Consider the following 26,698-nt stretch of genomic DNA (forward strand, 5'->3'; position numbering starts at 1 on the left):
CACTCGCCAGGGTGGGAGAGATGGGGCCAACTCTACAGGCCAGGCTCCTCCAGCAGAGCAAATCCCAAGGCCAGTGACTCAGCCTGCTTCCCAGAATCCAAGGGCAGGTCAAAGTGCCCAGGTGGGACATCGCACCTGGCAGCCAGGCCCTATTCTGCACGCACTCTGCCATCTTCAACTTTCCACCAGGCCCTCATGCCTGCCCTTCCCTCTCCTGAGCCCTTGCACAAGGGCCAGGAACAGAAAGGGATGCTGTTGGCTCCGAGGAAGACCTGGAATGGATGGTGCTAGAGGGAAGGGAGCTCTGACTGAAGGTGAACCATTCACTGTGACCTTGCTTGAGCAAAGTCGGCTGCTGGAGGGGCTTCTCCTTCCCACAGTTCCTGCCTATTATCTTCAGACTGAATGAACCCAGGCCTGGGGCGGTGGCTCTGTGTGCCTGTGTGCCCACTCCTGCTGCCAACCTTTTCCTCTTCCTCCGGCCTGCTAAGTCTCAATGCCTGTTCTCCTTATCCTAGCCTTGTAGGACTTCAGCTTGAATAGCTTGGCCTGGGGTGCTTTTCTCCCCCAGGCAGTGACTCCACTGCCCCCACTTTAAAACCAGCTCCACCAGGTACAACTGCAGAGGAAATTCCTGTCCCAGTTGCCTGCAGCAAGCCCCTGTCCACCGGGAACTCATGCCTAGGACAGGGGCCTCAAGAGCCCACCATCACTGTCTGCTGAAAATCACACACCCCGCTCTGGGGGCTTTCTGCTGATGGTTTGGAAACTGTCTGAGGCCAACAATCTCAGAAAAGCATCTGCGGTGACTTCTGGTGACTTACCTAATGGGACACTTAGAGGGACATGGCATTGTCACCTCCACCTGGTTGAATGACTCCCTAATGAGGACAAGGAAAGATACAGAGTCCCCAACTCCACCTTTTTTGGAAATGAGGCACACTGGACACCAAGTGTAACAAAGGAGTTTTTGAACTAGTTTTTGAACTAGTTTTCTGTGATGGCTTTGAGAAAAGACATAGAGGGTTTAAAAATTGAAGCTGGGCCCAGTGTTGCATGCCTGTAATCCCCAGGGCTCAGGAGGCTGAGGCAGGAGGATCATGAGTTCAAAGCCAGCCTCAGCGAAAAGTGAGGCACTAAGCAACTCTGTGAGACCCTGTCTCTAAATAAAAGAGAAAATAGGGCTGGGGACATGGCTCAGTGGTCGAGTGCCCCTGAGTTCCATCACTGGTACTGAAAGAAAGAAAAAAAAAATGATTGCAGGGACAGTGTGCCAGTGGTTGCCGACCTGGGGACGCTCACTTCAACAGCAGGACCCAGCATCCTGACAGGCACAATGTGCAGCTTCTGCTTCGTGACACCACACTTTAAGGTTGTCATTCCCTCAGGCACCATTTCAGGGGAACAAGACATTCAATATCAGCTATGCACACATAACACATCAGCTTGGGGTCCAATTCCCACCCAAAGCCATTGGGAGTGGAGTTCAGAGAACTCCCAGAGAGGCCTTCTGGGGCCGGCTCTGCCCTCTTCTGCTCTCCTGCCCAGGACCCCATCGCTTGGTCACCCCCACAGTGAATGCCATACAGGATGCGCAGGTTCTTGAGTTCCTTGAAGGCACCTTCGGTGATGTGGCTGATGGAGTTGTGGCTGAGGCGCAGGATGCTCAAACTGCCCAGCTTGGCCAGGCTCTCCTTGTCCAGCCGCGTGAGGTTGTTGAAGTACAGAATCCTGGGGAGGTGGAGGGGCACAGGTCATTATCAGGCTCCACAGACTTGCTTACAACAACCCATGGGGTCTCTGTGGGCAGGCAGTATCTCACAGTGGACGTGCAGCTAGGTCATCCACCTGGCCTAACAACAGGGATGGCTGTGCAGGTCCCAGTGTGGTTAAACTGTGGGGATGGCACAAGGTCATGCAATACGAAACTTCCCTGCTGGTGTCCAGGCTGGTCCTGATTCAGACCTTTCTTGGCAGAGGCCCAACACCCTGGATAGGCCCCTTGTGGGTCAGATGCTGCCACTCCACGCACTGGACAGCAAAGGGAGCCATGCATCCCTGCCTGGGACAACCACTGCAGGGCCTCAGCCTCAGGCTGGAGGCTCTGGCCTGAGTGTCACCTACCCTCCCTGTGAGCAGGACAGGACATGCCCCAAATCATCCATTTAGCCTGCATGTGAGACTCCAACCTTCCTCCCAGACACCCTTGCATTTCTGACACAACCCTGGCGCTGGTCACTTGGCATACGGGTCACCTCTGGTTGAAAAATGGAAAGTTTGGGCTGGGTCAAGAAGAAGAAAAATAATATCAGTGAAGATTAATGGGTTTTTAAAGGGGGCAGCAGGCAGCCTTCCTTCCCTGCTGGAGAAATAAGTCATGGTGTCTGTCAGTCACAAGACCTGGCAGGAGACCAAAATTATATCCTCACCTGCAATTAAGGAATTTGGCTTAGGGGAGGGGAGGGAAAGCAACCCTCAGCCTGCCTCTGAGGTGACCTGAGAACGGGGCAAGCTTCTAGGACTGGTCAAGGAACGCTGCAGTGACCCCCGTTCCCTCTAAAGGGCACAGCAGACAGCGGTCCACAGCCAGAAAGGGGAGCAGGGAGCTCAAAGCCCCATCAAGGCTCTGGAGCACAGCTTCTCCCAGGAGGTCACACACCCTCTGCTGAGTCACAGTACGGTGGCTCCTCACCCTAGGAACTAGACAGTCTCAGGACTGTGGGACTCAACCTGCCCTGCTTCCCCAGGGCTCCCGTGTCCCTGGAGTTCCCTCATGCAGTCCTCACCTGAGCAAAGAGTGTGCCATCCGATACCACAAGAGGGAGGAAGCAGCACCCTAAAGCACCAGGAGGCCAAATCTAACACCCCAAGCCCAAGGGCAGTGAGCAGGAGGGAGAGGCAGGCTGTTGCATGGCACATGCTCTGACCACTGACCCACAGAGACTGAAACGCCAGGTCAGCAGAGGGATGCTTGTGGGCCCCAGATGCAAGGGACACACAACGGGAGGGACCGGCTAAGGACTCGGGCTGCAAGCGCAGCATGAAGTTCCAGGTCCCTGTGAGTGTGCCTGGCACCCATAACGCTTGCTCACATTAAGTGACGATTTTTCTAGGCCAAGCCTATGAAAAGTGGGAAAGAAGAAATCCCTCCCAAACTCTCCTGAAAAATAAGGAAACCCAACCGGACTAAACTAGAGCATTATGAAACTGAAAATTTCCACCTAGTGAGGACCTGTTCCCCCAACACAAGCAGAGATCTAGAAACGGGTGCAGACACGGGAACATGGCCATGTTCTCCGACCTTTGGCTATGCAGCTCTGGCTGTGCATGCAGGTCAGAGAGGGGACCCAGGTTCCCTCTCCAGGGGTCACCACTGTGGCTCTCAGCCTGGGCAACAGTGAGCTCAGGTGCCCTCAGGCCCAGCCTGGGTGTCCTGCCTGGGGATCTTCCAAAGGAATGGAGGGTGGGGGGACACTGTGAGCCTCCATGCACATCCACCTCCTCCACCAGGCACAACAGGTAAAGGGAAGAGCCAGGTCCCTGGGGAAGCTGACTGAGGTGCAAGCGCTGAGGACACACAGATTCTTCCAGTCAGCGGGTCGCCATTGCTCTGTTCATGATCCCAGTGTGGTTCAAACACACTGTTTCTCTCTCTCTCTCTCTCTCTCTCTTTTTCTCTCTCTCTCTCTCTCTCTCGTACTGGGGCTCCTACCACTGAGCCACATTGCCAGCTTCTTTTTTTTTTTTTAAATAGGTCCCACTAATTTGCTGAGGCTGGCCTCAAACTTGTGATACTCCTGCCTTGGCCTCCCAGGTAACTGGCATTACAGGTGTGCCACACCATGGCCCAGAGGCCTAAGGTACCATCACTCTGCAAGAAGCTACAGTGAGAAGGGTTCTTTAGGTTGCCCTTCCCAGACAGAGCCCTTGACTTCAGGAGCTTTTTCCACACCCAAGAAATCCCTGGGGACAGAGGCTCTTCATGGGGACCGACAGGCTACACCTCTACTATTTCAAAAATAGGAGGTAGGAAGGGCCTGGAGCTCAAAGACCTGACATTCCTGTTTTGGGCCTGGCTGGCCTGGACATCTATCCTTCTTTCTGCCAGAACAGGGCCACCGGCCTGCCTGCCTCTGAGCTGCCTTTGCCCCCGAGGCCTACACCCCTTCTTAGTCCACTGCTCTCTGGGCTCTGGAGGATCTGCCTCCACAGACCAAAGCCGAGGGCACTTACAACTCACGCAGCTTCTGACAGAAGTTCCAGCCATCGCGGTATATGCGTGAGATGGAGTTGTGGCCAAGGTGCAGCTGGTGCAGGGCCGTGAGGCGAAAGAGGGAGCCGCTGTTCACTTCCACCAGGCTGTTGTGCTCGAAGTGTTTGCAATGACAGTGCCTGGGGTCAAAGGGGTCCAACCTTTACCCAATACCCGGAGTGTGCCTGGTCAGTGCTCCGATCAGACACGGCAGTCACAATAAGGGTGTAAGAGCACAAGGGAAGCATGGAGACCCCCTTGTGTGCATACACATGGCGGAGAGAAGACAGGCAGACCCCAGTGGAGGGTCTGCAGGCCAAGACATACTCAGAAAGTTCGGAAGGGCAGGGGATGTTAGCCATAAGTCACTTTCAGCTAAGGCAAAGTGAACCAGGCAGATGAGTGGGCAGAGGAGCTCTCAGCAAGGGCAAAGCCAGGAGAGGAACAGAGAGAGAAGGGGAAAAGGGAGACAGCCCTTATCCTCATCCAACTGAAAAAATCCACTGTGCCAGGAGACATGGCATTAGCTCTGGGGTCCAATGACTGTATGATTTTTGTTTTTCTGGTACCCAGTATTGAACCCAGGAGTGCTTAACCACTGAGCCCCAGCCCCAGCCCTACTTATATTTTTTATTTAGAGACAGGGTCTCACTGAGTTGCTTAGGGCTTTGCTAAGTTGCTAAGGCTGGCTTTGAACTCACGATCCTCCTGCCTCAGCCTCCTGAGACGCTGGAATTACAGGTGTGTGCCACTACTCCCAGCTCCATGACTACAAGATTTAAATATTGATTTTGCTATTTTGATGGCTTAATGAGTCTGAACACCTGCGAAATGGAAATATCCAGAAGAATCCACCTCATGGTGCTGTATGGAGAGGGAATAGAGAATGTACCTCGGGGTTGTGGGCAGTGTGAGGATCTGGCTCCCAACAAGCTCATTAAGTATGCACAGTAGGTCCCTGACTTACAGTATTCCAACTTGTGATGTCCACACTCTATGAAGGTGTGAGACTAACACACATTCTGCAGAAACTCCGCTTTGAATTCCAAATCTTGATCTTTCCTAACTGGTACAATCCTTTTTCAATGCTGGGAGTGGCAGAGAGATGGCTCCCCCTCAGCCCTGTGGTACCCAGAGGAAACAACTGACACTCTACCATGTGTTGTGCTGCAAGCTAGGATGCCCTGGGGACTAGGAATTAAGTGTATTTTCAACTTATGACATCCTCAGCTCACAGTGGGCATCTCAGGATATGACCCCACTGAATGAAGAGCATTCATGTGCCATTCCCTCACTTCTCAGAATCCTCACCAATGACAGCTCTGCCTAGACACCTGGTTTCTCTCATGGAATTTACCGATGCACATTTTGCTCTTTTTTTGGTACCAGGGATTGAACTCAGGGGTGTTTAACCACTGAGCCATATCCCCACCCTTTTTTATATTTGATTTAGAGACAGGGTCTCGCTGAGTGGCTTAGGATCTTGATAAGTTGCTGAGGCTGGCCTCAAACTTGAAATCCTCCTGCCTCAGCCTCCTGAGCCACTGGGATTACAGGCACACACCACCATGACTGGCCCTAATTTGTATAAATTTGTTCCACATAAAAATGAAATGGTAGAGCCTCACACTGTTTTCTTCTGAAAATTCTCTTAATCCTCAGACCATCATCAACTTAGAACTTCAGATTCTAAATGACAAACTTGAGGAAGGAAGAGTGTTCTGGAATATGCACCACAGAGCTCCAGCCCAGCTGAAGTGGCAAAGGAGGAGAAGCCACTAGCATCCTGGTCATGCAAAGCAGAGATGCTTCTGCACAGTACACTGTGGGGCCTGGACCTAAGCTTCTCGGCTTGGTTTCAGTTACAAAGACAAGTAGTAAAGGAAAGAAGTGGGTTAAGATACTGGTGAAGATGTGCCAACTTGGAAGTAACCACCTGCAAACCTGAAAACAGGAAAACCAAGAGGAAATGCTGAGACCCAACTGTCTTCTGGGAGAAGAACAGAAATGGGGAGGGAGGGGGAGAGAGGGGACGGATGATGGGTGGGCAGCAGCTGCTTGCCTTTACTATCTGATTCATTCACGCAGAGGCATGACCTCTAATGAAAAATAAACAAATTAAATGTTGAAGGACAGCAGATTACATTCCTCTGCTTTTTTTTTTTTTTTTTTGATGTTGCCTTTGTTTCTGGCAGGCCTCAGCTCTGCTATTGGACACATCTGGCCGAAGAGAATGTTCCTTTGATAAAAGCTGCACATCTGCACCAAGTGCCTTGATGAGCTCACAAGACATAAATAAATCTCCTGTGATGAACTATATTTTGGGTCCACCTACACATCAAGGAAGACTGTCAATCCCAAAATGGGGAGAGAAGGAGCTTCCTGTGGAGTGTGGGAGTGGAGAGGATGTGGGGAAGGATCTGTTCTGCAGCGAGGAAGTGGGGGTGGGAGGAAGCCCAGGAATGGGGCTCCTTCCTGCAACACCTGACCTGATTAAAAAACCTCCTCCAAGAGATGTTCCTACTCTGCTATGGAAACACGAACAGATATGTTGAGTCTGCAGAGACACTGAGTTGGGACCACAGGAAGACTCAAAGGACAGGTGGCCTTCTGGGTGCGATGGCACAGGACTGTCATCAAGGCAGCTCAGGAGGCTGAGACAGGAGGATCTCAAGTTCAAAGCCAGCCTCAGCAAAAGTGAGGTGCTGAGCAACTCAGTGAGACCCTGTCTCTAAATAAAATACAAAATAGGGCTGGGGATGGGCCCAGGGGTCGAGTGCCTCCCCAAGTTCAATCCTGGTACCAAAACAAAAAAAACAGAAAGAAAAAGGAAAGGTGGCCTGCTCTCCACCTAGTGCTCAGCTGAATGGACACACACAGGCTGCCCCACTCCCCACAGAGGCAGGGTGCAGAGGCCAAGGCCTCACCCTTGGGCTGGAGCCCTGCCAGGGCCCGCCCACATTTACAGCACATGCATATTGGACAGCCCCCAGAAAGCGCCATCCATCAGCTTGCTGATGTTGTTTTTCTGAAGCTTCAGCACCTTCAAGCTGTCCAGGCCCTGGAACGTGAGGCCCTGGATCAACAGAATCTGATTCCGATTGAGGTCCCTGAAGAGAAGAAGCCCACAGGGTCAGAGCCTCCCTGTGCACATTCCACACACACACCCACCCACACACACACCCACCCCCACACACACACACACACACACACACACACACCCCTGCCGATTTTCCCAGCCAGTGAGCCAGCGGGTATCTAATGCAAGAACATTTGCAGTCAGGGCATCTGACGGGACCTCCATGTATGGGGCAAGAGCAGCGGGGGACCCCCCATGAAGCACACACATTCAGCTGCTAGCTCTAGTACTAGAGAGCCTCGGGGGACTGAAAGGACTCTGGGTGGCCTGGAGGGGCAGGGAAAGACACATGGAGCTAATGGGAAAGCCCTGGTTTCCCCCAACTATTTCTGGAGCATCTCATGACCCAACCTCCTCAGCATCATGGAGACCTTCTCCGCAGACAGCCCAGGATCCACACCCCACTGAGCCTCAACAACTGTTCTCGTCAATTTAAACCAAATGTCCACTACTGGCTTGTTTTCCTGACATTTATTCTTCCAATAATAAAAAGAAGTAAAAAATCAATCAATCAATCAATCAATCAAGAGCCAAGCATGGTAGCACAGGGTTATAATCCCAGTGGCTTGGGAGGATTGTGAGTTCAGAGCCAGCCTCAGCAACTCAGCAAGGCCCTAAGCAACTCAATGAGACTCTGTCTCTAAATAAAATACAAAATATGGCTGGGGAGGTAGCCCAGTGGTTGAGTGCCCTGAGTTCAATCCCCGGTACCAAAAAAAAAAAAAAGCGAGAGACAATCATAAATCAACCACCTTGTAAGATTTAGGAGATAAAAATTGCCATCTCCTGCTTACCGCCTTTAGCCATGCTAACTTCCTGCCAAATTCAAGAAATGTCGAGGATGCCATCAAGCCTGAGGTACTTATTTTACGGGTACCTTTAAAACCAACACTAAAACCTCTGAGACAAATAAACAGAATGCATGCAGCCTAAGCACTAGCCACGCCAGCTAACCAGCAGGATTCCTCATGTCATCGAGGAGGACACTAGCATGAACCTGCACGTCCATACTCAGTGGACCTCATCCCTGCAAGATGAGGTGGCCCACCGGCCCCAGACCCAGCTCCAATCTGCTTTTACTAGGTGTTGTCATAGGGGCATTAATTACAGTTCATGCAGAACTTTACTGGGGGCAAGGTGGGGGGAGAAGTAGGGGTTGCATTTGGTGCTAGGTCCTTGGGGAAGTTTGGCCCCCATAAAATTGGGCTATAACCTTAATTAAAATGCTGGTTTCTGTACTCACAGTTGTGTCAGCCTGGGTAACTTGAATGCTTTTATAGGAAGCTGGGTGATCCTGTTTTTGCTCAGGCAAAGAGTTAGCAGTGACCGTGATAGGCCATCAAATGCTCCTGACTCCAGGGTGCCAATGCGATTGCTGGCCAGGTTGCTGGAACGAGTCAGGAGAGAAAATGTCACAGCTGTAGGAGGCCTTCCTCGTTCTGTTACAGACACCAGACCCAGCTGGATCCGAGCTGGGAAAACACGCTAAGACACACCCAGAGGGACAGGTTTCCTGAGAAGATGTCTGTTATCACGAGGCTTCAGAGCCTGCCCTGACTCCCAGATGGGAAGCACTGCAGGTGGCAAGACTGTCCAAGGTCAACCTCCACTCAGCCCAGAGCACACAGCACCTGTGGCTAGTGGGCCCAAGAGGGCGGGAGTGACCGTCAGACACCTCCACCCCCAGCCCTCCTGCAAACCTGCCAACCTTGGGCCACACCTGGCCCGCCACCCTAGGCCGACAAGAAAAGCCCTACACAAAGCACAAAGTCAGCTCAGAGGCCAGGTCAGATTCCATTTCACGATTTGAGGAAACAGTCTTTAATCCTGAAGTGGGTCTCATTTTTGAACTTACATAATAAGCAGGTATAAGCCAATTCCTTTAAATGATTTTAAATACCTGAAAGAAACCCTCTAGTTAAAGAGACTTGAGCCAAGTTCTTTAGAGAGCAAGCCATACCACGCCTGTAATCCCAGTAGCTTGGGAGGCTGAGGCAGGAGGATTGAGAGTTCAAAGCCAGCCTCAGCAAAAGTGAGGCCCTAAGCAACTCAGTGAGACCCTATCTCTAAATAAAATACAAAATAGGGCTGGAGATGGGGCTCAGTGGTTAAGCGTCCCTGGTTCAATCCCCAGTACCCCCGCCCCCGCCAAAAAAAGACAAGCAATACTTTTTCAGGGCCATCTCCTTTGACCGTGCTGAGCAGACGGACTGCAGCGTATAACACAGTCAGGTGTGTCACACTGTGTGAAAGCATAGCAAGCAGTGGAATAGAAAAGGGAAAAAATAAAGGAAATAAAATAAATCAGTATTCCTATGAGAAGTTACCCCTCAACACCCTTCTTACTGCTTTTCCTAGACAAAATTTTGGTGTTTTTTTTTTTAAACAAAACAACAACAACAAAAAACAAAAACAACAACAACAACAACAACAACAACAAAAACCAGTGCCTAAGTGAAAAGGAGAAAGCCCAGAGAATCTTCTACCCTGGGGGGAAGGAACAAGGCTCCTTTGGATTCTTTACCAGGCAGAGCCCCACCACAGGGCACATGAGGATTCTCTACAAACTGTTTGTTCTTGACATTCCAGATTAGAGAATATCAGCCTCTTGGAAGAAGATAGAGCAGCCACAAGCTGCCAAAAGAGAAAGTCCCTCCTGCTTTCTTGCAGGGACAGAAGGTCAGTGCAATTCCATTTCGCGGTTGGTGGTTTCTTGGTTCTGAGCAAGGGAATGTTGGGCGGCAGCTGGACACCTCAGGACAGGCTCCACTTGAGGTTAACAAAGGCCAAGGCCTCCTGTTCCTGATTTCGGCACCTTGATGCAGCCTGAGAATAACTTGGAAAATCTAGGGGCCAAGGTTCATCTTCCCTGAAGAGATGGGTCATGACCACCTCTAAACAGGACTCGCAAATGAGCTCCAAAATGACTCTGAAACAGTGATGACAAAGCGAATGTAAACTCACTCAGATTTGGAAATGTCTCTTCAGATTTTTCCCCAGAGCAACACTTTCCTACCCACAGGCCGCGGGTGCTGCAGGTTTTATCATTTTTACTCCTGTCTACCATCCACATCGCAGGTAAGATGGGGCCCGAACACAGGTAAGAGACAAATCAGCACAGTCCTGAGAACCCACAGAACCAGGAGCCGCCTTCCCAGACAGATCCCATGAGCTGTGTGATCACTGTGGGACGCTAGCAAGAAACAGCCTGGAGAGTATGCAAAGCGCTCTCCCTGCAGAGTGGGCCTCTAAGCTCCCCTGAGCCTTCTCTCCAAGCTCTGCTGGGAAGCAGCCCAGTAAATGGGAGTAAAAGCAGGCTTTGTTGTCAGGGCAGACCTCAGAGTCTTGAACTCTTTTGTCTGAGGGGGTGAGCTCCCTGGACAGGCAAGTCCACCTCTGCCTGCCAAAGGTGTCCACCTTGCGTGTAACACAGATGAATACTATGGGACTGGAAATGTTCCATCAGTGGGCATCAGAGGCCAATCCCTCCTGTCTTGTACCATCCCCAGAGCTGAAAAATTGTTATGGTTTGGATGTGAGGTATCCCCCAAAAGCTCACGTGTGAGATAGTGCAAGAAGGTCCAGAGGAGAAATGACTGGGTTGTGAGAGCCTTAACCCAACCAGTGAATGAACCCCCTAATGGGATTAACTGGGTGGTCCTGGAGACAGGTGGGTGTGGCTGGAGGAGGGGGCATGGGGGCATGGCTTTGGGTCTCTATTTGTCTCTGGAGAGTGGAGTCTCTCTCTGCTTCCTGATCACCATGTGAGCTGCTTCCCTCCACCACACTCTTCCTCCATGACCTCCTGCCTCCCCTTGAGCCCTGAGGAATGGAGCCTGCTGTCTATGAATGGAGACCTCTGAAACTGTCAGTCCCCAAATAAACTTTTCCTCCTCTACAATTTTCTGGTCGGGTTTTTTAAGTCACACAGTAGTGAAAAAGCTGACCAAAGCAGAAGTGAAATATGCAGACTGTGTACAGACCTGGGCAATGGAGAGGCCTCCAGCTTACCTAGAAGCAGAGGGACAGCCCCAGCCACAGAAGCACTTACAGCTCTCTTATGTACAGTCCAGGGGGAAAGCAGGTGCTCCAAATTTCCATGATATTATTCAAACTCAGATCCAACACTTCTAAGGAAAGGTAGGCCTTCAGCTGGCTCCCGTTCACACTGCGGATCCTGTTGTGCTGCCTGAAACACACAAGTGGAGGTTACTCGGGCATTTCTTTTTGCAGAGTAACTACAAGAGCCAGGCATAGTGGTGGACGCCTGTAATCCCAGTGGCTCAGGAGGCTGAGGCAGGAGGAACTTGAGTTCAAGGCCAGCCTCAGCTTATTGAGGCCCTAAACAACTCAGTGAGACCCTGTGTCTAAATCAAATATAAAAAAAGTATAAGAATTCTCTTTCCTATTTTACTAGTTGTTTCACTCTTTCATAACATGACCCTCTAGTGACATTCAAAATGAGCTTTCCTGTTGTTCTTCCCATCCATGATCAGCTGCTGGCTTCAGAGAGTATGCTGGATTTTCTCATATGAGACAAGCTGTTTAAAAAAGTATGGGAAAGAACAGAAGGGTGATCTCTAAGTACACAATCATGGCGTTACCTGCATCTACCTATATACCCACCATAAAGGATGTACCAGTGCAACTGGGCAGCTCCAAACCAATAACCTTCTGCAATCTTCAGGACCCAGTCCACTGCCATGATTTAAAAGGCTTGTAGGCACCAGCCAAGGTTTAGTCATATGGCTGTGTGCAGTATTGGGGATTAAACCCAGGGTCTCATGCATGCTAGCAAAGTGCTACACCACTGAGCCACATCCTCAGACTTCTCTGGGTCAGTTTAATCCAACTTCACAAATCACTACGTACTTTCACAAATCACTACTGACACCTCCCATGTGCCAGGCCTGGAGACATACAGGAAATTAAACACACACACACAACACACACAACACACAAACACACACAGATAAAATCATGGTAATCTGCCGCAGTCTGGCTGCAGCAAAATAACTGGGGGGGGGGGGGGGCTGGGGATGTGGCTCAAGCGGTAGCGTGCTCACCTGGCATGCGTGCGGCCCGGGTTCCATCCTCAGCACCCCATACAAACAAAGATGTTGTATCCACCGATAACTAAAAAATAAATATTAAAATTCTCTCTCTCTCTCTCTCTCTCTCTCTCTCTCTCTCTCTCTCTCTCTCCCCCCCCCCCCTCTCACTCTCTCTCTTTAAAAAAAATAACTGGGGGGTGACGAAAAACTTGTGTACATTGATACAGCAGGAGTGGGAACCCTTTATTTTAGGACAGGAGCGGTATTTCTACATTCCACTCAAACAAATCTCAGCAAGAAGCACAAGATCACTATATTCATAAGTACAGAATATATGATACATGCTAAGAGTATTTTTCTCCTAATTTAATTTAATTCACCTAGGCAATTTTTGTTTAAAGCACTTGCAAAGCTTTAAGGAAGCAAACATAGCTAGCTAGCCTCTTCTGCTGCACATACATACAAGGATAATACATTCATCTCTTGATATTATTCCACAATTTAGAAATCAAAACAACAAAATTTGTTTCTTACCTGCAGTTAGGAGACGATTAAGGGTTATTTCAGCTAGATCCTTCTGAATTCTGTTAGTGAAATGGGAACAGACAAAAAGGATTTGAGACAGTCTACAGAATAACCAGAAAATCAGAATGCCCTCTACCATCATGCAGGTAAATGCAAGGCTGGTTTTGCCTTCAGTAATGCTAACATGGCTGCTTCCTCTTTGTTCTCAGAGGCATAACCCAAACTCCTTAACAGAAAATTGCAGCTTTTTTCTCACTTGCTACTGTAAATAGGTAAGTCATTTACACCTGATTTAAGAAAGTCCTCCACTACTACTAAACAAAAGGATATAAAATCTATTTTAAAACTCTTTTTACCAAAGAAATTCTCTTTTCAAGCTTATATGCAAATGAGACAAAACGGAAGGAGGAAAAGCACTAGAATATTTTTGACAATGACTTCAATCCACTTTTATTGTGGTAAAAATTAGAAAGCTATTGCAAAAGCACATTAATAGTTTTATCAATATTTATCTGTTTAAAAAAAGTTTAAAATTTACAAATACCTTTACCAATGAAAAACTTCCAAGGACTATTTTAGCAATCTTACTTAACCATTTCTTTTCTCTGATATTAGGTTCAGCACGTAAATTTAAATTTCATACTCTTGGAGGAAAAAGGGCCTTGAGGTAAGGGGAAAAAGAGCATTTCTCTGATTTTCTTAAAATTTACAATGTTTTCAAAAGTTGTTTAATGTTCTCTCCACAAGATTACAACACACTGAGAAGAATTTTAAATTATTTCAAAGACTGCTGCTATTCAATATAATATTCTCAAGTTCATTAGTGTTTGATTAATGGTGCAATGAAGGTGAAAACATATAGAAAAATAAGAACATGAATCACTATAAAATGCAATAATTGATCAGTTTTTATATTCTCTTTTTCTTTTAGTTGTGATCAATGAAAAACAACAAAACATCAACATTAAGTAATGCTATAGGAACATTTTATGTTTGATACAAGAGTTCTACTCAATACAACCACTATCACTGATGGAGTCCCATTGATGGATTTTTTTGCCATCATAGAAAAAAAATGTCAGCAGGAAACAAATAATCTTTCACTTACAACCAACAAAATGTTTTTTCCTGCTGTTGATTTTCACTACTATGTCAAGAACATCCACGAGTTTTAAAGATCTGCAAAGTTTTAACAGCAAAGTGACACCTGAGATTGTTAATGGCTACTTTTCAGTTTTATTTGTTCTCACAAGAACAAGGAGGGATAACTATAACTACAAAAAAATTATACTTATTATGCAGGATTTAAAGAATTGTTTGTAAAACTAAGCAAATTTAAAATGTGCTTTCAAAAAAGGCCAAGGCCTGAAATTCAACATTTTTTAGCAAATATAAACTTTTTTGATCATTTCCTTTCATGAAAAGTGACACATTTCCTTTTATGAACCTGCCACCACAGATGCCTGGACTGACACCCAGGTGACACGTGCTAATTTCACTCAAGAGTATAACTCACAAAAGGAAACATCCCCAATGTACCATCTAATTCAGTTTCACATATTTTCCTTGCCAACTCCTTAAACTGTCAGGATGAGAATTCAGTCTCTAGGACTCTTGCTGAAATTACCAAAGTACAGAATAAGTTTGCTTAGAAGCATAGTTTTAGTGAGGATGTTTTCATGCTGCCTAAAGGATGACAATTCATTCAAGTACAAATAAAATTGGTCATGAAGTATTTCTAGAGTATTGTTCTTGATGTAAAAATAAAAGCATCCAATTGCTTGGAAGACAACCAGACAATGTTACCTTTCAGCACTAGTGGATAACTTAGCAGTGGTTTTGCTAGAGAGTTGGTGCTCTTCTTCCGCTGGGTGGCAGAAGGTTCTTTCTTCATGATCTTCAGGCTCTGGAGCAGCAGGGTCTTGCTGGTCCACATCTGAAATGCCACTGCTGGTGCTGGGGCTGTCATCATCATCGGACATTTGCTTATCACTGGCAATCTTGATGAAGTTATCACTTGGAAAACTTTTTTAAAGAGAAAAGGGAAGAAATGTTAATCTAAGAAATCAATCAACAGCTTTTCCTTATCTTAATATCATTCCCAAATTGTATCTTTATAAAAAGGCTTCAAAAGTGTTCACATTTATTGTATGAAAATGTTACTGGGGATAGGATGAGTCTTACAATGCCAGCTCTCAGGGATTGTCCGAAATCACCCACTCATATTTTTTTTTCTTCCATTCCTTGGATAATCTATCAATTGTCTACTTTCTCAGAAGGCATCAAAAAGATTTGCCGGGGAACTTAAGGCAAGGAGTATTAACAACATGACACACTGTAAATAACATATTTTTATGAAAAATGTTAAAAAGTCACTACAGGTCTAAATATTCAAAGACTGACATGGGTCAGAGCTACCAAATTCCCTTTCCCAGAGGAAAACATTCCCTGTTAACAGCTCATATGTTTATTTAAGGTGAACATTCCTCTTCTATGCACATAAAACCTTTAAACACAACACTGGTAAATTTAAAACTCAACTAACAAGCTGCCCTAGCCTTTTCCAGGGCCAGCAGTGAAGTTTCATCCAGCCACCACCATGGGAAAAACAGAATCCAAACTGCACTTTCGGCAAAGCTCCCCATGTCACCAAGGTTCCTTGCTCAATCTTTACATCACGGGGGGACATTTTACCCAAAATTAACGAAAAGAAGGGTAAAAGCCCAAGGAAAAACAACAAAGCCCCAAGAACTGCAACAATTGTCTGCACCCTCATAGGTGAGCTGCTGCTGCTGTCACTGCTGCTGCCAGTGTCCACGCAGCTCCGCGGCCCTTTGTGGGGAAGGCCACCTACAGACAGCTCGCTGCCCAAGCCGCCAAATAATAGGAGCAGTCAAAAGGCCCCGCACCTCGCGGACACCAGTGGATACCTGGCGTGAATGTAGCTGCCACTGCGGCTGCCCTAACTGCCCACCCCCCAGGACCCCAGCCCTGCCGCCCTACCTAGCCGCTCCTACTGCCCCCCACGCGGACCCCAGCCCCGGCGCCTTACCTCGCGGTGGGAATGAAGCTGCCGCCTCCACCGCCCTGGCTGAAGCCCACGTGGACACCATCACAGCTGCCCTACTTCTTGGCGGGAACAAAGCTGCCGCCACCGCTACCACAGCCCTAGCTGCCCGCAAAGCCGACCTCAGTCCCGCCACCTGAGGAGGAGATGCGGCCGCGGGAACGAGGCAGCGGCGGCAGGAACGAGGCGGCCGCGGCGGCGGCAGGAACCAGGCGGCGGCGGAGGCGACGGCAGGAACGAGGCAGCGGCAGGAACAAGGCGGCAGTGGTGGCAGGAACGAGGCGGCGGCGGCGGCAGGAACCAGGCGTCGGCGGCGGCAGGAACCAGGCGGCGGCAGGAACGAGGCAGCGGTGGCGGCAGGAACCAGGCAGTGGTGGCGTCAGGAACGTGGCAGCGGCAGGAACGAGGCGGCGGCAGCGGCAAGATCGAGGCAGCGGCGGCGTCAGGAACGTGGCGGCGGCGGCGGCGGCGTCAGGAACGAGGCGACGGCAGGAACAAGGCGGCGGTGGTGGCAGGAAGGAGGCGGCGGCCGCGGCAGGAACGAGGCAGCGGCCGCGGCAGGAACCAGGCGGCGGCGTCAGGAACGAGGAGGCGGCGGCGGCAGGAACCAGGCGGCGGCAGGAACGAGGCAGCGGTGGCGGCAGGAACCAGGCGGCGGCGGCGTCAGGATCGAGGCAGCGGCGGCGACAGGAACGTGGCGGCCGCGGCGTCAGGAACGAGGCGGCGGCAGCGGCAGGAACCAGGCGGTGTCAGGAACCAGGCTGCGGCAGGTATGAGGTGGAGGCGTCGGCAGGAACCAGGCGGCGGCAGGAACCAGGCGGTGGTGGCGGCAGGAACGAGGCGGTGGCAGGAACCAGGCGGCGGCAGGAACGAGGCGGCCGCGGCAGCGGCAGCAGGAACGAGGCGGCCGCGGCAGCGGCAGCAGGAACGAGGCGGCCGCGGCAGCGGCAGCAGGAACGAGGCGGCCGCGGCAGCGGCAGCAGGAACGAGGCGGCCGCGGCAGCGGCAGCAGGAACGAGGCGGCCGCGGCAGCGGCAGCAGGAACGAGGCGGCAGCAGCAGGAACCAGGCGGAAGTTGCCGTCGCCGACCCCCACGCCGACCCCCACGCCGACCCCCACGCCGACCCCCACGCCGACCCCCACGCCGACCCCCACGCCGACCCCCACGCCCCCGTTGCCTTACCTCCAGCCAAGAAGGAAGCCGCCGCTGCCACTGCCCACAGGAGCCCAGACCCGCTGCCTTACCTCGAGGTGGAACGAAGCTGCTGCTGCTGCTGCGGACCTTGCAAACCCCAGCCTCCTGCCTGAAGGAAGCCGCCGCCGCCCCCCTCCCCTCCCCCCACGCGGACTCCAGCCCTCTTACATTGCGGTGGCAAGGAAGCTGCCGCTGCCATGCCCAGGCTGCCCCCCACGCGGACCCCAGCCCCAACGCCTTACCTCGCGGCCAGAATGAAGCTGCAGCCGCCGCCCTGGCTGGTGCCCACTGGACCCAAGCCCCACCAACTTACCTCCTTGTAAAATTCTACCATCGGAGAATCAGTTTTTTATATGTTGCTGTTGAATGAATTCTTTTACTTCAGCAGAATAACTATTTCAGAAACTACCCAAAATTATTTATATCTACTTAAATTTTCCATGCCTGGCTTATTTTACGATAGGAAGGAAACAATGTTCTGGGCTTTCAAAAATAGAAGAATATACCAGTCTCTGAAAAGATTTCTGGTATCAGATCTAGTCTTTATTTTCAGAATGTATTAGACAGCACTGTGCATGGTCAGTATTATTCCAAACAGTGTTTGAGGATTACATACATGGATTTTCTACCCAGACACCAATTCTGGGATTACCAAATTTTCAGCTATAGCACTCAGAAAATTGATGGTCTCTGTGTCTGTCTCTGTTTCTCTCCATCTCACTCTCACTCTTTTTTTATAAAATTAATCTACTTTCAAGATTACATCAGTATCTGAATAAATGTCAAGTTCTTTACTTTTATAGTTTGAATAAATCCAAATGTTATTTCTGTCCACCCCAAATTTCGTTTGAAATATTGTTGGTCATATAATGAATAAAAACATTGCTAATGCTTTTAGAGACTATATGTATCGTCAACTGGAGTGATGTTTATGATGCCTTAGGGGCCAAAAGCTAAGTACAGCTAAAGTGAGTTTGTCAGCCACAGGAGAATTCAGATTTTTCGCATGTACAGTGTTTTTATAAGGACTGAAGAGGAAAAATAAAATAGCAAGGTAGTTTAGGTCCAACATCCTGGGAAGTATATAAAATGTGCCATTCCAGACCTATACTCCCTTCTGATTGGTAGCTAGGTCACAGATTTTAAGATTATGATGTCATACCTTCTGTGGTGCCTAAACTCTATTTAAATGCTGAAGTTGTTTTTTCTAGTCATATGGTATATAAAACCATTGCATGATATTCTTAGAATTGGCTACCATTTCACATTCTGGGCATATATATAAAAAAAGCTTTAAGTGATATATTTGTATATTCATGAAATGCAACTTAACAATTATAGCACAAATGGCAATTTATAGCTCATACTTGAGTCCTTATACTTAAAATGCACAAATATATTTATGTATTAATCCAAAAATTTTAATTTTAAATGAGATAATATATATAAAGCATTTACAACAGATCATAGCACATGTTAAGAGTTATAAAGGTGTAAGCTGTTATTTTTGTTCACTTAGCAGATACTTATTGAGTCTAATTTAATGCCAGGTATTTTGGAAAACATCAGAAACTTATTACAAAACAAAGGAGATAAAATCTTTGTCCTATATAACTGTGTGTGAACAATGTTTTGAACAATGTTTTGAACAATGTTTTGATCAGGATTTACAAAGAGAAAAGAAAGCTGATTTGTAAAGGAAAACATCAAAGCTTCTTTTCACTAAATGAAAACAGTAAAGATCAGAACAGATTGCAACACCAACCTGAGCCTTTGTAGAAGTCCATGTTAGCAGTGAAGGATAAGCAAAAGGGAAAGAAAATTATATAGGCATTAGTAGAGTTGCTATTATAACAAAATTTTTTAAAAAGTAAAAAAAAAAAATCCTTTTCCCTGATTATTCAAAATTGATGCCTACATTTCAGCTAGAATTTGAATGTTTCCTTTCAGTTCAAAAGTAAAATACCCTTCTAAGTGGATATCAAACTTAGGATTATGTAGCAACAAGAACACATGGATCTGAAAAGGCTGAGTAGATTTTCACTAGTTGTCCTCTTGTTCTGAGAGTTGATTCCTAAGATCAAGGGTCTTAGTGTGAATGACATAAATATCTGAGGCCTAACTCAAATGCCCTAAGAGTATAACAGTCACAGTTGATTACTCATGGCAAAAGATACAAGAATTGTTATATTTGCAGTTATAGCACTTATAGACCAGACTTTTACAACATAGATTCCATGATACTCAAACTGGTCCTTCCTCTCTATCATGGATCTTTCTTTCTTCCTTAACTTTACCGCAACTTTAATTTTGAACTTGAGTGATATGTTAACTACTATCATCTCTAACATTAGACTGTATGTTCCCAGAGGGCAGATCTGGAACCATTTTTATGTCTAGCATTTTATTCTGAATATACAGTACCTGGTATACAGTAAATATTTCAAAAACTTTTTTTTTGAAAGATGAATGAATGAGTAAATGAGTATAGTTCTGAGGTCACATAAATTATACTTGGACATATCTGAAAAATTATAACCCGAATCCACAATCCATTTTCAGTTTGCATTGCAATAGATCAAAATCTTAATAAACAGAATAATAATTCCAAATAAGTTGGGTGGGTCAATTACACATCCTTCTATCTGGCATTTTAATTGCCTTTGAATCAAATCATCATCATCATCATCATCATCATCATCATCATCAATCTATAAAGAAGAAGTTGTCAAATAAATCATTGAGACAACAGGGCTTCACAAACTCAGAAGGTGGCCACATTTATTATCACTATTTCAAAAATAGTATTAAAGTAGATCATTTAATAGTTATAATTATTTAGGCTAATCAAAATAAGAATATTGTTGGCTTTAGATATGTCCTTAGATAGAAATATAAACCATTAAAAAATACTTAATGATAAGAAGCTGAAGAAAATTCCTAACATTAGTGAAATGTCTGCTTCATGATAAATGGTGGACATAATTAACTCAGAGTTAAGTGATCAGTGAACAATGAACCATGCTCACAGGATTATTTTATTGCACATTAGTATCATATCTATGGAGATGAGTTATGTGCTGTCTTAATATCACTACCAAATCTTGGTGACAGCTACCCAAAGATTAAAATTCAGACCACTGACCATGGAAACTTGAGTATATTATCTGACTCACTCTCCTTCTCTCTCTCTCTCTTTCTCTCTCTTAGTAAGTGGATTGAACCCATGTCTTCAAGTGTGCTAGGCAAGCCTACTATCACAGAACTACATCCCCAGTTTGTATACTCCTGATTTTGTATAGATCACCCAGGAATTTTGGTCTGTCCAGAACTTAGGAATCCAGCTCCATAGTTCAAGGGTTGCTAGAATTATTGGATTTCAGTTCACTGCATCACTACATGAAACATGTGTTGGGCAAATAATGAATGCATTATTAATACCAAAGGGGAAAATATTCTTGATGAATAATAATGGGTAATTTCTTTGATATGGATAGTTAAATTTCCACGGGGCAATAAATAAAAGCAATCAAAAGTACCTCTTTGTCATTCCTCGGGATACATACTGAAGAAGTGTTCAAAAGCATGAATAATTATATTAGACATAAGAATTTGAATGTACTATGACAAACTAAGTTGTTTTCCTGAAATAATGTGTATTATTTTCCCTTTCTGTCTTTAAAAATATTCTTTGCATCATAATTACCTAATATCTTGTTAAAATATGTAATTTCTATAAAAGATTAAATCTGTATTGTTCTTGCTCAAAAATCTTTCAGATATTTTAACTGTTTTTACCTTTCTATATAGTCTTAATCTATGTCCTTGGCCTTGTTCAAGGTGTGTTTGGCTATTTCTAATATAAAATATGGTTACTGTGTTAACATCAATGTGTCAAAATGGAAATGGTTTAATTTCCCCACAGGGCCAACTACATCTCCACATATCAAAATATTACTCTTTCTTGGGGCTGGGGTTGTGGCTCAGCAGTAGAGCGCTCACCTATCACGTGTGAGGCCCTGGGCTCAATCCTCAGCACAATAAATAGATAAATAAATAAATAAATAAATATATTTAAAAAATATTACTCTTTCTTTAAAAATCATTTTAGACCTTACTTTCGCACCCTGCATTTCCTCACTTTTGTGCTTTTATTGTCCCCTGAATTCCTGAGATGCAACACACAGTACCAGAGATTTGGCTTTCTATACACACGTTCTGTCTCTCTAGATGGAACCCGAGTTGTGTTTTGAGAGTAGGATCAGTAGTACATACTTCATCAGACAAGATTAAACCAGTTCTCTCTCCTACTCAAAACACTGCAGGGGCCCCATCACACATAGAATCATACCCAAAACACTCATATGAATGGCCTACTGAGCCCTAAATGACCCAACCCTGGTGTATTTCTTTAAAAATCTCCAGTACTCACCGTGTATCTTATGCATTCCAGCCACACCACCCTTTACATTGCTCCTCAGCCAGAACAAGTGAGTGTCTGTCTGAGTCTCACCCCTTTGTCTAAGGAATAGTTTATTCCTTCACTATAAGCTTCGTTAGAATTTTGACTGCCTTATTCTTAAATGTATCTGAGCAAATGGCACCTGGGATGCACTTAATAATTGTGTGTCCCTCAAATAATTATCTCTTCATATGTTAGGCAACTGGTATAACATCTTAAGCAAGGACTGTGAGGATTGGTAATTAAAGAATATTTGGTAAAATGATACTATAAAACTATACATACATGATTATACTTAAAGAAATAGGAATATGTGTTTGTATCCATTTTCATAATATCTGATTTACTCATTGCATAAGATTCAATATCAGTGACAGTTAACCCAAATGGTAATTAAGGAAGTTCACTAGGAGACATCCCTTCTTTGTTTCATGCATTCCAGCACATACCTTGTCCGCATTTCCACAAATTATGAATTTTCCTTGAAGTGTGTTACCATGAATAAATAGAAGTGGTATATACCCACATAAATAATGAATGCTTATCTAGGTGAATATGAACGTAAAATATTGAACATAAGAAAAAAATGAACAAATTTGTTATCAAATTACAGATTAGAAAACTTTCATAATATTGTCTTTTTTAAAAATTTTAAAGCACTAAAAACCATAATGTTTAATCAAAGGCTAAAGGATATTTGAAATATTCCTTCCAAAAATGATGGAGGAAACAAGATTTTTTTTTTCAGTAGTAGGGATTGAACCCAGAGCCTCTGCACATTATAGACAAGGATTCTATCACTAAGCTATATCCCCAGACTGAAAAATAAGAATTTTGATGAATATATAATTAAGAAGGATATCAATAGACAAAACAGATTTCAATTCTATACAAAGTAAATATGTGTTTTTCTTCTTGTGAAATTTTATAATTAAATTAAGGCATACCATATATAGCCGTTCTAAGTATTATAATGTGGAATCAATTGAAAGGATATGATTTTCTATGTGATATGTTCTTAAGAAATATGGTTTTCATTTTCTTATTTTAGAAACTCACATAGAGATGCTAATGATATATTTATGACTCATAGGCCTGTGTATTTATTTCTACATGTGTTAGAATTTGGGGGAAGATTAAAAACTATATTTGTAGCATGTATTTTAAATATGGTACAGAAACTTTCCCATAATTTAAGTATTTATTTTGTGTAAGAATAAATTAGGTAATATTTACATTTTACAATTAAAGAAGAGTTAAACAAAGATAACTCAAAACTCACTTCTTCTTTCTTTAGAGCACTATATTTTGCTCTCTTCTCAGGCTCCAAATGAGAAAAAAGAAATGCATTGCACAGATATCTCATTGATGATATTTTTGTGAATGCAACTTCTAGTTGGCCATAAAATTCTATCCTATGCTCACATAAAAGCGATTGCTATACATGACTTAATAAGCACCAAGAAGTCTAAAAATAGACATACTGCTCTTAGAACCCTGGTTCTCATTAATCCTCTAAACTCTCCATAAATACATAAGAAGACAGAAAAAGAGACAACTATTTTTCTTTCATGATACAAAAGCCAAAAAATCAAGGAAGACAACCGGATCAGAACAAAAGGGGAAACAGAAGGGTTAAGGAAATAATCAGTGCTTCAAACACTGTGGAACAACAAAGTTGGAATAAAACCAGTTTTCTTCCCAATACAATTGTGTGTGTGTGTGTGTGTGTGTGTGTGTTTATGTGTGTGTGTTTTCACATGTGCGTACGGGCAGAGTTACTGTATTTACTTTTATATATTAGAATAAACAAGAGTGATATTGGAGAGAATAAACTTTTAAGAGTGTAGTTTCCAAATTAAAGGTTTAGTCAAAGTTTTCATTGTGCATCCGTGTAATAAGGAATGCCAAAAAGACTGTCAGAGACAAAGGCCTGGTTCCAAGAGTGTATTTTTTTAATTTTAAAATTTTATTTATTCTAATTAGTTATACATGACTGCAGAATACAATTCAATAAATATTACACAAACAGAACACAATTTTTCAGTTCTATGGTTGAACACAAAGTAGAGTCACACCATTTGTGTTTTCATATATGTACTAAGGGTAATGATGTCCATCTCATTTGACCATCTTTTCTACCCTCATGCCCCCTCCCTTCCCCTCCCTCCCCTTTACCCTGTCTATGGTTTGTCTATTCCTCCCATGCTCCCCCATCCCCATTATGAATCAGCATCCTTATATCAGAGACGACATTTGGCATTTGTTTTTTTCAGATTTGTTTAATTCACTTAGCATTATATTCTCCCACTCTATCCATTTACTTGCAAATGCCATGATTTTATTCTCTTTTATTGCTGAGTAATATGTATATATATGTGTGTGTATGTATGTATGTATGTGTGTGTGTGTGTGTGTATATATATATATATATATATATATATATATATATATATATATATAAAATATACCACATTTTCTTTATCCATTCATCTACTGAAGGTTATCTAGGTTGGATCCACAATTTAGCTATTGTGAATTGTGCTATTATAAACATTGATGTGGCTGTGTCACTATAATATGCTGTCTTTAAGTCATTTGGGTATAAACTGAGTGGGATAGGTGGGTCAAATGATGGTTCCATTCAACTTTTCCAAGGAATCTCCATACTGCTTTCCAGATTGGTTGCACCAATTTGCAGTCCCACCAGCCATGTGAGAGTGTGATCTTTTCCCCATATCCTCACAAACACTTATTATCGTTTGTATTCTTAATTGTTGCCATTCTGACTGGTGGGAGGTGGAATCTTAAAGTAGTTTTGATTTGCATTTCTCTAATTGCTAGAGATATCAAACATTTTTTCATATGTCTATTGATTGATTGTACATCATTTTCTGAGAATTGTCTGTTCAGTTCCTTGGCCCATTTACTTATTGGATTATTTGGGGGGGGGGGGGTTGGTGTTAAGATTTTTGAGTTTTTTATATATCCTAGAGATTACTGCTGTATCTGATGTGCATGTGGTAAAAATTTGTTCCAATTCTGTAGGCATTCTGTCACCTTGCTGTTTGTTTCTTTTGCTCAGAAGAAGCTTTTGAGTTTGAATCCGTCTGACTTATTGATTCTTGATTTTATTATTGCACTATAGGAGTCTTATTAAGAAAGTTAGAGTCTAATCTGACATGATGAACATTTGGGTGTATTTTTTATTCTATTAGACACAGGGTCTCTGGTTTAAATCCCAGGTCCTTGATCCAATTTGAGTTGAGTTTTGTGCATGGTGAGAGACAGGGGTTTAATTTCATTTGGTTGCATATAGATTTCCAGTTTTCCCAGCACCATTTGTTGAAGAGGCTATCCTTTCACCAATGTATGTTCTGGTGACTTTATCTAATATAAGATAACTGTATTTATGTGGGTTTGGTTCTATGCCTTCTATTCTGTATCATTGATCAAGTTTATTTTGGTGTCAGTACAATGCCGCTTTTATTACTATAGCTCTGTAGTATAGCTTAAGGTCTGGTATGGTGGTGCCATCTGCTTTATTTTTCTTGCTAAGGATTTTGCTTTAGCTATTCTAGGTGTCTTATTTTTCCAATTGAATTTCATGATTGCTTTTTCTTTTTCTATAATGAATGTCATTGGAATTTTGATTGGAATTGCATTAAATCTGTATAGTGCTTTTGGTAATACTGTTATTTTGACAATATTAATTGTGCCTGTCCAAGAACAAGGGAGATCTATCCATCTTCTAAGGTCTTCTTTAATTTCTTTCTTTAGCATTCTGTAGTTTTCACTTTACAAGTCTCACTTTTTTTATTAAGTAGATTCTCAAGTATTTATTTATTTTGAGGCTATTGTAAATGGGTTAGTTTTGTTCATTTCCCTTTCAGGGGACTTGTCACTGAAATACAGAAATGCCTTTGATTTATGGGTGTTGAGTTTCCAAATACATTCACTAGTTCTAGGAGATTCCTGGTGGAATTTTTGGGGTCTTCTATCTATAGAATCATATTGTCAGCAAATAGTGTTAATTTGAGTTCTTCTTTTCCTATCTGTATCCCTTTAATTTTCTTCATCTGTCTAATTGCTCTGGCTAGCATTTCAAAAACTATGTTAAAATAGAAGTAGTGAAAGATGACATCCCTGGCGTGTTCCAGTTTTTATATGAAATGCTTTCAATTTTTCTCCAATTAGAATGATGTTGGCCTGAAACTTATCATAGATAGCTTTTACAATGTTGAGATAAGTACCTGTTATCCCTAGTTTTTCTACTGTTTTAAACCTGAAGGGGTGCTGTATTTTGTCAAATGCTTTTTCTGCATCTATTGAGATGATCATATGATTCCTATCTTTAAGCCTATTGATGTGATGAATTACATTTATTGATTTCCGTACGTTGAAACAACCTTGCATCCCTGGGATGAACTCCACTTGATCATGGTGCACTATCTTTTTATATGTTTCCATACTCGATGTGGCAGAATTTTATTGAGAATTTTTGTATCTATGTTAATTAGAGTTATTATTCTTAAGTTTTCTTTGTTTGATGTGTCTTTGCTTGGTTTTAAAATCAGGGTAATATTGCCCTCATAGGAAAAGTTTGGAAGTGTTCCCCTCCCCTTTTTTCCCTATTTCATGAAATAATTTGAGGAGTAAGTGGTAGTAGTTCTTCTTTAAAGGTCTTGTAGAACTCAGCTGTGTATCCATCCGGTCCTGGGCTTTTCTTGGTTCATAGGCTTCTGATGGCATCTTCTTTCATTGCTTGAAACTGATCTGTGAAGATCGTTCTGGTTCAGTTTGGGTGAATCATGTGGCTCTAGAAATTTGTTGATACATCTGGGATTTTCTACAAATTTTCAAAATAATTTCTAATTGTCTTCTGTATTTTTGTAGTGTATGTCATGATATTTCCTTTTTCATCACGAATGTTAGGAATTTGACTTTTCTTTCTCCTTCTCTTCATTAGCATGTCTATTTTGTTTATTTTTTCAAAGAACCAAC

The 26,698-nt window shown here is 44.3% G+C and overlaps 1 pseudogene; it reads right to left on the minus strand.

The window, feature by feature from the left end:
- The window catches only part of LOC143382338 (leucine-rich repeats and immunoglobulin-like domains protein 1), a 33,352-nt pseudogene extending 18,400 nt beyond the window's left edge, over positions 1 to 14,952 (minus strand).
- Positions 14,953 to 26,698: the final 11,746 nt, after the last annotated feature.

This window comes from Callospermophilus lateralis, chromosome 16 (assembly GCF_048772815.1).
Source record: "Callospermophilus lateralis isolate mCalLat2 chromosome 16, mCalLat2.hap1, whole genome shotgun sequence".
Lineage (NCBI taxonomy): Eukaryota > Metazoa > Chordata > Mammalia > Rodentia > Sciuridae > Callospermophilus > Callospermophilus lateralis.